Consider the following 13,932-nt stretch of genomic DNA (forward strand, 5'->3'; position numbering starts at 1 on the left):
CACCACCACCATCATCCCCACTACCACCACCACCATCATCCCCACTACCACCACCACCATCATCCTCACTACCACCACCACCCATCATCCTCACTACCACCACCCATCATCCCCACTACCATCACCATCCACATTTGTAGAGTGTTTGTGCCATATCAGTTGTTTTCAAATGAGGCTGCAAGCAACTCTAAGGGCTCTGAGAAGGAACCTGGGAGGTTCCGCCAACTGTAAAAGACTTGGGTCCAAAATAAGGAATGTTGAAACTAACTGTGATATTCAACTCTCAGGTTTACTTGTTGATTTTGTTTGAAAAAAAATCCTATCACTAAATGTACAGTTTGAAAACCATAGATAAGCCTGGTCATTTTATTCTTAAAACTACCCCTAACTTGCAGGTGAGGAAAGTAAAGCTGAGAGAAATTAAATGACATGCCTGAAGCCACAGACTAGACGTGAGCTAAACTGTAGTACACAGCTGTGGTCCCAAAGCCTCACCATGTCCAGTGCTCTTTCTTCTATATTATACTACATTTGAGTATTGATGATGAAACACATGGTTTAGTAATTTCTTGGCCTTGACGCTTGTTTTGGTGAGAATAGGTCAGAAAACAGTTTATAGAAAGTTCTTAGAATTTAGGCTGCTCCAAGAAACTCACCAAAACAACTCCAAGTCATTCCCTCCCTGAGCCATACCTAACACTTGTTATTCCAGGAGCTGCTTCAATGAGACATATTCTCACAGCTTGTCTAATGTGTCTACACTGTCCATACACTTTGCTGAATGCCCTCCAATTTCACCTGTATCCATCTACTATTGCTGCAATACTGCTGCAAAATAAAAACTTTGTGACTGAGGAAAATAAGACTTTTTTTTTTCTCACTTACAGATCTGCAGGTTGACTAGGACAATTCTGCCTTAATTCAGGTTTGTGTCTGTTCCATGTGACTAATTCTAGAGCACAGGGAGAAAGGGCAGTGGCTACCCAAGTTATGTTCTTCTCTTGGCTGTCAGAACAGCAGAAGGCCAAGCCAAACAGTGCAAGTATTGTTTAGAGCCTCTAACAGAGTTACATCTGATCACACTACGTTGACCAGAATAAGTCAATGCCCAAGCCCAGAGTCAGTGACTCAGGAAGTGTACTGTGTCCCAAGGTGGAAGGGAAGTGAGTGAAGATTTACTGAACAATACCTCAATCTATCACATCAGCTAAAAATGTGATTCCCATGAAGGGAGGTCAAACAGGTCTTTCCAAAGTCCTCTAAATCGAAAATGTAATACTATTAATCAAATTAGTCCTATAAGCTGCCAGGAGGAGACCATCCCAAAGGGACCTTCCCTGAGGGACCTGGGGGAATGTGTAATAGCACTCTTCCAGGCTAGAGACAGCAAGGTAGAAATTATCTAGTGGAGACCGTGGCATTTCAAAAACCAACTACTTCACTTCTAAAAACCTGCCCCAAACCAAACTTTCAAATCCCCTTTAGAAGATGGGTCCTGAAGACAGAGAGAAAGAGCAGATGTGGGTGACTTATACTCTCCATCCTCCAAAATCAATTTCTAGCAATGGAAGTCTTGGCAAAGATACAGAACAGCACAGCAGCTAAAAACAGGCTACCGAGTTTCACAAATGCATGTCTGAGTCTCTACCAATGCTGGACACATTGGTTCTTCCTTCCAGCTCCACAGCATCCATTTCCCCTCTTTCTTCCTAATAAAATCCCAATTTTTCTCAGGAAACATTCCTCCTCAGGGGACAATGACCCACCTCCAGCACAAACCCCAGGGATAGACCTAGAGGGAATTCCATTCACTTCGCCAATGATTGGTTCCCAAGTAGGTAAGTGACCTAGATTGGGCCAATGAGACACACAGTGTGCCTGTGGGGGAAAGTTTGCTGGAAGGAAGGGAAAGGGATTTCAGGAAAAAGTTTCCTCACTCCAGGGAGAAAACCCTAAGAAGAAACTGTCCCTCTCTTCTTCCCCTGGACGTAGCAAAGGGAAATGTGGGGGGTACTTTTACTTTTTAAACATTACACAATTGTTACATGTTCTTTTCTAGCACTGTGAGAAAACAGAGATAAGCAATACAAGAAAAGGAAGAGGAAGTTCACACCTGATCCCATCGCCCAAAGAAATCACTGTGAACACTTGTGCCTATTCTTTCAGACTTTTTTTTGTTGGTGGCAGCTTCGAAAAGGAAAGGAAAGAGGACAACCTGGTATCCTCATGCACTACTTCTGGGAGGATGCATTGGCTTGGTCTTCTGCTATTCCAGATGTCACTGCTAGTGCCCTATTTCTGCCTGAGGGTGTAAGCAACAGGAAGATGGCAGACCAGAGACGTAGAAAGAAGAGGCACCCTGAGGACATTGCTGAGCTGCCAAATCAACCTTCCCTGAAGCTTGCCCTATGTCCTCACTTTTAAATGAGGTAATAAAATATCCTTGTTGATACTCTCGACTTGAAGTTGAAGGCGTCTTAACAGTATCTACCTCTGCCACTTCCTAGCAGTCTGCCTTTGAGTAAGCCGCTTAATTTCCTTAACTTCATTTTTGCGCCAGCACCCCTGTCATAGAATTGTGAGAAGTGAATGACAAGGCATATGAAGCATTTGCAAACTTGTTGTGTCTAGTAGCTGGTAAGGGGGGAATATCTCACAGTATGATTTTTATTACAGGGCTTTTTGGTGCCTTCTAGCAAGAAAGTACAAGTCTGGGAAAATAACTGCAGTTTCCGCACCTCCTTCATGTTTAGGTTTGTCGCCCCCTGGCTGTTTCTTCTAGAAATTTACAAGAAAAACCGTCACAATGGGAAGGGCTCCTGTCCTTTTCAGGGTGTGGCAATAAGGGTCTTCTGTAGTCATGACTACCAACCCTGTGAGTGGGTAGGAGCCTCAAGAAGAGATGTGGGGGGTGCTTTTATTTTTTAAACATTATACAACTATTCTATATTCTTTTTTTTTAGCACTATGAGAAAATAGAGATAAGCAATACAGGAAAAGGAAGTGCACACCTGATCCCATCACCCAGTGAAATCACTGTAAACACTTGTGTATATTCTTTCAGACTTTTTTGGTGGTGGTTGCTTTGTAAAGGAAAAGGAAAGAGAAAAAAACTGGTATCCTCATGCACTGCTTCTTGGAGGGTGCATTGGTAAAGCCTTTATTAGAAGGCAACTTTGCAAGATGATTAAAAAATAATAATAATGCACCTCCCCTTTTGCTCAGCAATTCTGTTTCTAGAAATCCATCCCCTGGAAGCAATAACGAAGGTAGTAGGTACATAGATTCAAAGTGCCAGCACCCACTGCTCACAAAGCAAAGACTTGGGACCAACCTAAATGTCCATCAATGATAGACTGGATTAAGAAAATGTGGCATATATACACCACGGAATACTATGCAGCTATAAAAAAGGAAGAGTTCATGTCCTTTGCAGGGACATGGATGAAGCTGGAAACCATCATGCTCAGCAAACTATCACAAGGACAGAAAACCAAACACTGCATGTTCTCACTCATAGGTGGGAACTGAACAATGAGATCACTTGGACACAGGGCAGGGAACATCACACACCAGGGCCTGTTGCGGGGTGGGGGGTTAGGGGAGGGATAGCATTAGGAGAAATAACTAATGTAAATGATGAGTTGATGGGGGCAGCAAACCAACATGGCTCATGTATACCTATGTATCAAACCTGCACATTGTGCACATGTACCCTAGAATTTAAAGTATAATAATAATAAAAATAAAAATAAAATAAAATAAAAAAATAAATAAAATAAAAAAATAAAAAAGTACATATACATAATGGAGTACTATTCAGCCATAAAAAAGAATGAGATCCTGTCGTTTGCAAGGAGATTCCTGGCTAAGTGACATAAGCTACGCCCAAAAAGACAAAGTGCCAGCACCTTTCTACACACCTTATGTAATTCAGTCAGTCCTCACAGCAATCTTACTTTATTTAATAACAGCTTTATTGAAATATAATTCATATACTAACTTAGTCCATTTAAACTGCTATAACAAAATGCCATAAACTGAATGGCTTATCAACAACAGAAATTTGTTTCTTACAGTTTTGGAGGCTGGGAAGTCTTAGATCAAAGCACTGGCAGATTCACTGTCTATTGAGGGCCCACTTTCTGGTTTATAGATGGTACTTTCTTGCTGTGTCCTCACGGTGGAAGGGGTGAGGGGTCTCTCTCTAGCCTTCTAAGTAATGGCAATAATCTCATTCAGGAGGGCCCCACCCTTATGATCTAATCACCTCCAAAACATCATCACATTAGTAATTAGGTTTCAGTAGATGAATTTCAGGGGGACGTAAACATTCAGACCATAGAACCTACCATACAATTCAACCATTTAAAATACACAATTCAATGGCTTTTAGTATATTCACAGATAGGTGCAACCATCACCACAGCAAATTTTAGAATGTTTTTATCACCCCAGAAAGGAAACTTCATACCCATTAACAGTCACTCTCCATTTCCTCCCTTCCCACTCACCCCCAGCCCCTAAAAACCACTTATCTACTTTCCGTCATTACACATTTGGCGATTCTGGACATTTCATATAAATGGAATCATGCAATATGTAGCTTTTTATGACTGGCTTCTTGCACTTAGCATAACGTTTCAAAGGTCATCCATGTTGGATCCTGCATCAGTACTTCACATCTTTTTAATGTGAAATAATATTCCTGTGTGTGAATATGCCAAATTTTGTTTATCTCTTCATTAGTTGATGAACAGTTGTGTTGTTTCCACCTTTTGGCTATTATGAATAATGCTGCTCTGAACATTTCTAAACGAACTTTTGTGGCAACATGTGTTTTTATTTCTCTTGAGTATATACCTATGAGTGGAACTGCTGGGTTAAATTGTAACTCTGTGTTAACCTTTTGGGGTACGCCCAGACTGTTTACAAAGCAGCTGCATCATTTTATATTCCCACCAGCAGCGCATGAGGGTTCCAATTTCTCCATGTCTTCACCCACACTTGTTATCTATTTTTAAAAATTATATCCATCCCAGTGAGTGTAAAGTGCGCCTCATCATGGTTTTCATTTGCTTTTCTCTGATGGCTAGAGGGAGATTATTATCATTACTTTCAATGTACAGATGAGGAAACTGAGGCACAGAGAGGTTAATTTATATATCATGACTTAGTAAGTGTCCAAAATTGTGGGTGTACAACAGTACATGCAGAAGGAAGTTCGCTGTAACGCTATTTGTGGAAAGAAAAATTAGAACTGTATGTTTACTAGCAGGGGTTTATCCCTGCAGAGAACCATTATGCAACTATCAAAGAATGAGGAAGGATCATTCATGCTGACACGGAATGAGCTCCAAGACATATTGTTAGTGAAAAAACCCAGCCACAGAATCATATGTACAGCACAAACCTGTTTGTGTTAATACATATATGGATTGGAAGGCTCCTCACCAAACTGTTCACAACATCCCCTAAAACAAAAGCTCCATGAGAGCAGGGATTTTTGTCATTTGGCGTATGGTGAATGGCTGTATTGCCAACCTTCAAGCAACAGCACAGAATAACAGCTGAATCTGTTGTTAAATGAACAATTCCTTGAGACAGAGGAATGGAAGGCAGGAATATATGTAGATGAACTCATTTTATTCTGCAGACCCATGTCCTCTATACATGAATTCATGCAGTAGTTATATTATTTTTGACACAGAAAAAAATAATGAGGAATTCTTGAGGCCTTTAGCAAGAAAAAGATGAGGTCCCCAGAGAGTTGGTATATAACTGAGGAATGGCCTCAGTCTCTTCTGAGGATGCTATGAGGACCCTCCTGGGCCACAATGTCCCTCATTTCAAGTGAGTGCAGCTCTCACCCAGCTGAGCTCCACCTCTTAGGGTTGAATTGGGGATGATTAGCTGGTGGAGCAGACACAGGCCTGCTCCTGCCCTGCTGGACATCCCACCCTGATCAATAAGCTACTCTTCCAGTTAACAGGAATCCAATGTTGGGATGCTAGCAGTGAATCTTGTTTTCACGCCTGAGAAGATCTTAAAAATCAATAAGTATTAGAGGGACATGACCATGTATTGTTCGTTCTATTGTTTTTTCAATATTTGTTTAATTTTTCATTGCGGTTAAGCCCTCTGAAGAGGCCCAAGGATCAAGGGCTTCTTGTGAGACACAGGCAGGTGCATATGTCACATCACTCAAGGCTAATGGCAGTTTAGGGACTTGAGAGACAATTAGGGAAGGGACCAGGAGCTGTGGTTTGACTCTGTTTTGCCAGTCAAGTCAGGATAAAGGAATGATCTATATTTTACAACAGGTGCAGATTACAAAATTCAAACAGTGAAAATGGCAAGTTGCACCAAAAATAAGGATTAGCGGAAGCCAGGAAAGAGATATGTAGGTTGGGTGGACAACAGGCTGCTCCTCACAGCTGAAGGGGATGTTATGGGTCTGATAACGTCTTCTCGATTTTTTTTTTACGAGCAAGGTATCTCCACATTCTCTTACTCTAGCCCTTTTCTCATGCCAAGAAGGCACAGAGCTAGGTGTTCAGTGGGATATGATTGGGCATTGTCTTTGACTTCCCCTGACACAACTCTTCAAGCACCCAGTCCTATTGATTTCACTCCAAAGTAACCTTCTATTGCATCTATTTCTCTCCATCACCACTGTCATTGTTTTAGTTCAAGTCACCATCACCTTGAGTCTGGACGTATACGGTTGCTTCCAAAGCTGTCTTCCTGTCTTGAGGAAGAGTTCTACTTCCCTCCACTTCCTTCTCCACACAGAGAGAGACTAAACTTGAGAGGCAGTGTTGCCTTGTCATTAGGGCAGCGTGGGCTCTGGAGTCAGGATGCCTGGCCTCGAATCCTGACTCCTCCAGATATGTGACGTTGAGCAGGTGACTTCACTCTTCTGTGCCTTGGCTGGCTTCTCTCTTAAATAGGGGTGCTAATCTGCACATACTTGATAAAGGCACAGCGAGGATTAGGCGAACTCATATAGATGAAGTGCTTAAAACAGGGGCTGCCAGATCCTAGCAGGTGCACACACATGAGCCAGCATCTTTCTTTCTTATTTTCATTTTTATTTTGAGACAGAGTCTCGCTCTGTTGCCCAGGCTGGAGTGCAGTGCACTGCAACCTCCACCTCACTGCAACCTCCACCTCCTAGGTTCAAGCAATTATTGTGCCTCAGCCTCCTGAGTAGCTGGGATTACAGGTGCCCGCCACCATGCCCAGCTAATTTTTTGTGTTTAGTAGAGATGGGGTTTCGCCATGTTGCCCAGGCTGGTCTCAAACTCCTGAGCTCAGGTGATCTGCCCGCCTCAGCCTCCCACAGTGCTAGGATTAAAGGCCTGAGCCACCGCACCCGGCTGAGCCAGTATCTTTCTGAAATGCAGTCCCCTAGTTATGCTGTGGTTGGGACAAAGCCCAAACTCCCCCATACTCTTTAGGACCTGCCTACCTTTCTCTTCCCATCTCTTAGTGACTCTGCTTCACATTTAGCACTCATGTTAAATGTCTTTTTGTTCCTCTAGCAAGACAGGTCAGCAGGCCTACACACAGGCTGTTCCCTCTCTGCCTCATACATTCTCCCCAAAATTCTTCCCCATCCCCACTTCAAGGATCATTCTTCCTCAGGTCTTAAGTGCTGTTTTCTTTAGAAGCATCCCTCATGCATCGAATTCTGATTAGAGGCCCTTCATTGTGTTCCTATGGTACCCTTACCTCCCATCAATGCGCTTGCTACTTTGTATGTTCCAGTTTTTACTACAAAATATTTCACACAGAAAAGCCAAAAGCCAAAAGCATGGTGCAATAATAGTAAACTCCCATATACTCCCAACCATTGGTAACGTTTTGCCATATTTGCTCATTCTCTCTCTTTCTGTCTCTCCTTCTATTTATTTATTTTGTTTCCAAGTAAATTACAGACATCATGACATTTCACTCCTAAATATTCCAGCTTGTATCTCCCCAAAAGAAAAAAAGATGAGGGGGTATTCTCCCATCTAAAACATAATACTTCCATCACACCTTAAAAAATTAATAATTCTCTAATGTCACTGAATGCTTGGTCTACATTCAAATTTTCCCAGTCATTTTCCAATTCCCTCTTAGGGTCTTCCTGCTCCATTGCATTTAATTGCTCCTTCATTGGCCCAAGGGCTCTGTGAGGAACGGAAGGTGTCCCCTCTGCTCTCCTCTCCCAGCACGCAGCTCAGGGTAGCCCCTCCGTATATTTATTGAAAGAAAGGACAACCTTCCAACTCCCCGCCATGCCCCACTTCCTCCAGCTGGGGAGGGTCCTTGGCCCCTACACACACACTGACCCGTCATGGCATAGCATCCCTTCTGTGGTTCAAGTCGGAAACCTGAAAGACATTCTAGACTGACCCCTCCCCTGCCACTCTCTCCAGCTTAACTCCTCCCAGGGCTTCGGTTCTGCCCTTCATCTTCCCTCACCCCTCTCCCTGAGCCTTGACACCTCTGATGCTCAAGTGTGTCCCCGTCCTGCGTCAGAGTTCCCTCTAAAAGACAAACCCACTCTGGTCACAACTCTGCTTCAAATCCTTCTGTGGCCCTCCCAGGGCCCAACCTGCCCACCAAGTTCCAATCCGGCAGCTCTTCCACCTTCTTCCTCCTCCCTCTTCTGACCCCTGCCCTCCCTTGACCCCTGGCCTGTGCTTGAGCATCTCAAAAACATCCATAGGTCTCCAAGCACACCATGCTTTTCCATGCCTCCACGCCCTCTCCCTGAACCACCCGCCTCCAGTGCTTTACCTTCCTCTGAGAACTGGAGAGAAGCTCAGACATCATTTTTCCCAGGGCCCATTCAATGACCTGCCCTTTCCTGGCAGAGAGCCCACAAAAGCCTTGGGCACAATAAATGTTCGTTACATAATTGCTGAGTGGGTGAACAGAAAATATCATCCTCCCCTTCCTCCCTGGATAGAGGCAGCTGCAGCTCCAGCCCATCCCAGGCCTGTGCCCTAGGCCCCAACTTCAGCCCAGCCCAACCCAGCCCAGCTCTGTGCGGCTGCCAGATGAACCTCTTACAGCCTTGGCAGGCAGCCTCTGAACCACTGCCAGGCCCATATGTAGCTTTCCCTTTCCTAAGGAAGAATGGGCAACAACAGGCTTGGGTTTTTTTATTTGTGAAAAAAAAATTAAAAATCTAAACAAAAAAGAGGTTTTTTTTGTTTGTTTGTTTGTTTTAATAGCTTTATATTTGGAAATCCTCTTTAAGTAAAGTACCTCCTGGGAGCTAGAAGGTGAGATGATATGGCCCCTTCTGCTTCGAATAAAATTCTCAGAATACAATATTGCTGATACAGTTTGAATGTTTGTATCCTCCAAATCTCATGTTGAAATGCGAATGCCAGCATTGAAGGTAGGGTCTAGTGGGACATGTTTGGGTCATGGGGGCAGATCCTTCCTGAATGACTTGTTGCTGCCCTGATGATAATGGAGTGAGTTCTTACTCTGTAAGTTCACAAGAGAACTGGTTGTTTAAAAAGAGCCTGGCATTGTCTCGCACCCTTTCTTGCCGTGTGACATGCTCCCCACTCACCTTCCGCCATGAGTAAAAGCTCCCTGAGGCCACACCAAAAGCTGAGCAGATGCAAGTGCCATGCTTGTACAGCCTGCAGAAACGTGAGCCTAATAAACCTCTTTCCTTTAAAAATTACCCAGTCTCAGGTATTCCTTTACAGCAACACAAAACAGACTAACAGAATTGCCTTTATGCATTTCTACAAAAAAAAAAAAAAAAAAGATATTTCACTTGAACTTCATTCTTCTGCTGATTAAATTATACTGGGGCAGGGATGGAGGACTTTCAAGCAGTCAAAGAACTTCCCTGGTTACATAGAGGTCATCTCACAACATACCCAAGAAAGCTCCTGACATGCCTGTCCTCCTGTTGCCAGCCCCTGCATCACAAGTGGTGCAAGTGGAGATGAACTGTTGTGGTTTTTTTTGTTTTTTTTGTTTTTTTACCTATATAGCTTTCTGCTGAGAAGAAAACGTTTTACCAGCACAGACCAAACTACTCCAGTAGGTAATAGCTCTAAGAAGCCTAGATGATGAAGGTCCAGAGAAGTAAATAATGAAGTGGGCTAAAGCTTGAATCTCTACTCCCCTCCCTGCACTCACTGAATAATCTCTTTTGGGTGAATTTGTTAACCTTTCTGAGCTCCAGATTCCTCTTCCACATGTAGAAGTACTCCCAGGGTTCTTTATGAAAACTAAATGAGATGTTGTTTGTGTAGTGGGATGTAAAAATGACTATGGTCTTAGTTCGGGTAATGCCAAGGACAAAAGACATGTTTCAAAGTGAGCTGTGACACCGAGGCCATCAAGCAGGGATGACAAAATAAGTGGCATGAAGCTGGTTTCCCTCTTACCTGACCACCTCCAGCCCACAAAGAAGGTTGGGTGAGGAGAACAGTTGGTGGCACAGAGGATGAATTTTGGAGACAGCAATAGGTGCACTCCAAGTCCCAATTGTCCGCTACCCACCCTCCAACAGTGGCCTCCAAGACGCTGTGTCCCTGGAGGTTGACTGTCACTGAGGGCTGATGTCTGAATCATGTCTGTGAATCCCAAAATACAAGAGACATGGAGTGATCAGCTGGAGTGAGGAGAACGTGGTAGCTCTGGATTCCCTGGGATAATGGAACTTGAGTATTTTCCATAAGCCAGAGATGTACCGTGGCCAACCTGTGGGATGTGTAGGTCCTTCTGACAGGGACCACCAGGAGGAATGGAAATTTACCTTCAGAAAAAAGCTGACAGCACTTGTTGTGGCCTGAACTATCCTCCCAAAATTTATATGATGCAGCCCTAACCCCCAGGACCTCAGAATGTGACTGTATTTGGAAGCAGGACCTTTAAAAAATGTGATTAAGTTAAAATGAGGCCCTTAGGGTAGGCTTTAATCCATTCTGACCGGTGTCCTTACAAGAAGAGGACATTTGGACATGCCAAGAGGAAAGACCATGTGAGAACGCAGTGAGAAGGTGCCTTCCACAAGCCAAGGACAGAGACCACAGGAGAAAACAAACCTGCCAACACCTTGATCTTGGACTTTTAGCCTCTAGATCTGTGAGAAAATTAAGTTCTGTTGTTTAAGCCAGGGGCCCGCAACTCCCGGGCCATGGACCAGTACTGGTCTGTGGCCTGTTAGGAACCAGGCCACACAGCAGGGAGAGAGAGAGAGCGAAGATTCATCCATATTTACAGCTGCTCCCAATCATTCACATGACCACCTGAGCTTTGCCTCCTGTCAGATCAGCAGCAGCATTAGATTCTCATAGGAGCACGAACCTTATTGTGAACTGCGCATGTGAGGGATCTAGGTTGCATGCTCCTTATGAGAATCTAATGCCTGATGATCTGTCATTGTCTCCCATCACCCCCATAGGGGACTGTCTAGTGCAGGAAAACAAGCTCAGGGCTCCCACTGATTCTACACTGCGGTGAACTGTATAATTATTTCATTATATATTATAATGTAATAACAATAGAAATAAGGTTCTCAATAAATGTAATGCGCTTGAATCATCCTGAAACCATCCCCACCTTGGCCTGTGGAAAAAAGTGTCTTTTACAAAACTGGTCTCTGATACCAAAAAAACTGGGGACTGCTGGTTTAAGCCACTCAGTCCATGATATTTTATCATGGCAGCCCCAGTAAACTAATATGGCACTGCTTAGATGCCAGGGAACTAAGAAGGAGTCTTATTAGGTAACCAGCTTCAAGGGACCAGCAACTCAGAGATCCCCAAAGATGAGAAATAATGGCGCTCTCTGAACTATCCACAAGACTGTGCCAAGAGAGAAAGAACTAGGTTTACACACCCACCAGAACCTGCCAGTGAAATGCCAGCTTGTCATAGCATTAACCAAGTAAGGACTTCCAGCTCCTTTCCTGACTCCCCTCTTCTCCCTTCACCCTGCCAGGAGTCAGAATCCTCAGTAAGCCAGAGGAGAGAAGGATGGAAACTTAATGTGGGAAATGAGAAGCCATCCATAGACCCCCTTTCCAAGCTGCAGGCCCCACTAGAGAAGGGAGAGAAGTCTCCACTGGGAACCAGATTCGAAGATCTGGCTGATTCCCTGGGACTGGACATCCCAATTGCTGAATGAGGCTGTGCTGGAACTAAAAGTGACTTAAGAACTTTTGATTCCTGAAGGGGGCCCAGAAGAGTTGTGGACCTGCTTTAATTTTCATCCCAGGACAAGGGAAGAGTGAGGACCCACTGAAAAAAATTAGGAACAATGATAGGCAAAAATAAAGTTTGCTTTCATAATATACCATGAGTGCTGTATATTTCACGTATGTTCTCCTACACATGAGGCAACTTAGCCTGGTCTCTGGCCAAAAAAGAGATACCACTCATTGAGCAATTCTCATCCTTTCAAATTCCTTCACTGTCATCATTGAGCAATTCCATCTTCTTCAAGCAAGACTAGCTGATGCCAATAGAAAAATCATTTAAAACAAACAAACAAAAAAAATCCTTAAGCTGTCAACTTGGGTGCAGATGTTCTATGAAGCCAGAAACTGAATGTCATCCTCTATACCCCACGACCTAGAGAAGCAGACTAACTCCAGACCAGCAGGGCTGGGCAGGACTAAGATTCCCACAATACTTAAGAGAAAACTGAGTTCAAATCCAGGCTCTGCCATTTAACAACTGTGTGACCCCGGGTGAATGACTTAAATTCTCCGTACTTCAATTTCCTCATCCATAAAATAGAGATCATAAAGTATCCATCTGATGAAATAGCTGCAAAACACTTAGAACGCTGCCTGGCACAGGGCAAAGGACTCACAATACACATAGCTATCATTATACACCATTGCCTCTCAAAATGAAATCTTGTGATGACCTTGGTTTATTAGCACAACGTTGTTAAAAAAAAAAAAAAAAGCTTTACAAGGGGCATGATGATGAAAGGCGCAGATGAACCAGACTGCCTGGGTTTGAATGAAGCAAGAATCTGAGGCACGTTGCATAAGGGTTTGCTATCATTACTAATCATTCAGTGAGAGACATACAGTAATAGGTATACATATGCAATACATAGAGAAAGAGCTTAGTACTAGCGGCTATTATTAAGGCAACAGTCACCTCAATAAATCTACAGGGGCCATGAAGACCCTGGTCACCCAGAGATATCAGAGGCACTGAACAGGGCCAGCCAGCCAGAGGCCATTTTCCTAATCGGGAGGCTGCTGAACTTGACCTCTGTTGCTTTTCATTATTTATTTAATAGCATATGGTGGCTCTCAAGAAAATAGGATGTCTTGAAGCCAGAAACCCATCCTCCTTGGGCTGGATACTCAGCCATCCCCTGCAACCCCACCCCCTAGCCCCAACCTCTCATTGTCTCTCTTGTGTTACCTGATCCGGTTTCTTCTTCCAGGGCAGGTTCCACCTTGCTGGGGAGAGGTGAAGAACCATGGCCTTCCAGCCTCCCGAAAAGGGGATGTTCCAATGGGCCCAGAGCTCTCTGGGCCCGGCTCGCCACTCACTCACCTGGGGCCTGAAGACTGACAGAGAAGCAGGCAGAAAATATGAAAAGCTGATACCCACTGCAGGAAATCATTGTTTAGCCAATTCCAGACTAAAAAAACAAGTGCAACATCGGAGAAAGGAGGGCAAAGTGTCATTCGGGGCCATTGTTACAGCCGCTGCTCTGTGTGGTGGGGAAACAAAGCAGGCCTGTGTGTATGAGGACAATGCTGTTGTGTTACTAACTGCTTCTGTGTTACTCCTGGGGACAGGAGGATGAGAAACGAGGGCACGATGTCTTCCCTGGTGGACTTCACTCATCATAGTAGCCAGGCCAATCAGAGCTGGGAGAGGCATTTTGGACATTCAGCCCAAGGCATGATGTAATAGGGGTCAG

General features: G+C 44.0%; 1 protein-coding gene across 1 annotated transcript in view; it reads right to left on the reverse strand.

Annotated features, from left to right (window-relative positions):
- PRR5L (proline rich 5 like) overlaps positions 1-13,688 on the reverse strand; it is a 182,260-nt gene extending 168,572 nt beyond the window's left edge. Inside the window, exon 1 of the mRNA XM_011973468.1 lies at positions 13,425-13,688. The gene's annotated coding sequence lies outside the window, so the exon portion shown is untranslated. The remainder of the gene's footprint in view (positions 1-13,424) is intronic.
- Between the last annotated feature and the right edge of the window lie 244 nt (positions 13,689-13,932).

This window comes from Mandrillus leucophaeus, unplaced genomic scaffold (genome assembly GCF_000951045.1).
Source record: "Mandrillus leucophaeus isolate KB7577 unplaced genomic scaffold, Mleu.le_1.0 Scaffold138, whole genome shotgun sequence".
Lineage (NCBI taxonomy): Eukaryota > Metazoa > Chordata > Mammalia > Primates > Cercopithecidae > Mandrillus > Mandrillus leucophaeus.